The sequence below is a fragment of the Neophocaena asiaeorientalis genome, unplaced genomic scaffold (genome assembly GCF_003031525.2).
Source record: "Neophocaena asiaeorientalis asiaeorientalis breed wild unplaced genomic scaffold, Neophocaena_asiaeorientalis_V1.1 scaffold906, whole genome shotgun sequence".
In the NCBI taxonomy this organism is placed as follows: Eukaryota; Metazoa; Chordata; class Mammalia; order Artiodactyla; family Phocoenidae; genus Neophocaena; species Neophocaena asiaeorientalis.
Window position 1 is genome coordinate 656,856 of NW_020172272.1, and position 1,868 is coordinate 658,723.

The window sequence follows — 1,868 nt, forward strand, 5'->3', positions numbered from 1 at the left end:
AAACAATAAATGCTGGAGAGGGTGTGGAGAAAAGGGAACCCTCTTGCACTGTTGGTGGGAATGTAAATTGATACAGCCACTGTGGAGAACAGTATAGAGATTCCTTAAAAAGCTAAAAATAGAACTACCATACCACCCAGCAAGCCCACTACTGGGCACATACCCTGAGAAAATCATAATTCAAAAAGAGTCGTGTACCACAATGTTCATTCCAGCACTATTTACAATAGCAAGGACATGGAAGCAACCTAAGTGTTAATTGAGAAATGAATGTATAAAGAAGATTTGTCACATATATACAATGGAATATTACTCAGCCATTAAAAAGAAACTAAATTGAGTTATTTGTAATGAGGTGGATGGACCTACAGTCTGTCATACAGAGTGAAGTAAGTCAGAAAGAGAAAAACAAATACTATATGCTAAGCCTTTTATATGGAATCCAAAAAAAAATGTTTCTGAAGAACCTCGGGACAGGACAGAAATAAAGATGCAGATATAGAGAATGGACTTGAGCACATGGGGAGAGGCAAGGGTAAGATGGGACATAGTGAGAGAGTGGCATGGACATGTATACACTACCAAATGTAAAATAGATAGCTAGTGGGAAGCAGTTGCATAGCACAGGGAGATCAGCTTGATGCTTTGTGACCACTTACAGGGGTGGGATAGGGAGGGTGGGAGGGAGGCGCAAGAGGCAGGTGATATGGGGATATATGTATCCATATAACTGATTCACTTTGTTATACAGCAGAAACTAACACACCATTGTAAAGCAATTATACTCCAATAAAGATATACATAATAAAGATTAAATAAAGATTAAAATAATGAAAAGTCATTTTGGTGCAATAATATTGTGAGGTAGGCAAGACTCAGATTTTCTGTTTTTAGGCCTTTCAATGATTTGATCTTGCCAGAAATCCATAGGAAATTATTGAATACTTTAAGCAGAAGTCTGGTGTTTTGTGTTTTAAAGCCTGGTGTTTTATGTTTAGGTTCATGTTTTAAAAAGGATACTCTACTGGGTAGAGATGAATCTGTGAGAAAGCAAGAATGGGTGTGGGAAGCCCAGTTAGGAGACAAAAAGTAAAGATGCACAATGGCTCCTTCTATTTTTTTCATATTCTTTGATTTTATCCGGTTTGGGTTTTGTCATTGAACTCAGATCAATATACATTTGCTTAAAGAACAAGAAAAGATTTATGAATGAATAAGTCCAGTTCTGTTTGGCGAAGGAGAAAAACTCAAACCAGCCATGCTGTGTCTTCAGTGCCTGTACTGTTTGTCACTGATGCCCATACTCCATTTAAAAAGCTCAAATGTTTTATAGCATCATGAAAATACAGAGAGCAAACATATACTAAATATAAGAGTGCTCGCTTCGGCAGCACATATACTAAAATTGGAACGATACAGAGAAGATTAGCATGGCCCCTGTGCAAGGATGACACGCAAATTCGTGAAGCGTTCCATATTTTTTTTACCATATGACCCAGCAATCCCACTACTGGGCATATACCCTGAGAAAACCAAAATTCAAAAAGAGTCATGTACCAAAATGTTCATTGCAGCTCTATTTACAATAGCCCGGAGATGGAAACAACCTAAGCGCCCATCATCGGACGAATGGATAAAGAAGATGTGGCACATATACACAATGGAATATTACTCAGCCTTAAAAAGAAATGAAATTGAGTTATTTGTAATGAGATGGATAGACCTAGAGTCTGTCATACAGAGTGAAGTAAGTCAGAAAGAAAAAGACAAATACCGTATGCTAACACATATATATGGAATTTAAGGAAAAAAAATGTCATGAAGAACCTAGGGATAAGACAGGAATAGAGGCGCAGACCTACTGGAGA

The 1,868-nt window shown here is 37.5% G+C and overlaps 1 non-coding gene across 1 annotated transcript; it reads left to right on the top strand.

Annotated features, from left to right (window-relative positions):
* Positions 1–1,375: 1,375 nt before the first annotated feature.
* On the top strand, positions 1,376–1,482 carry LOC112412024 (U6 spliceosomal RNA). Its single transcript, XR_003005715.1, has one exon. It is a non-coding gene; the product is annotated as a U6 spliceosomal RNA (small nuclear RNA).
* The last annotated feature ends 386 nt before the right edge of the window (positions 1,483–1,868 follow it).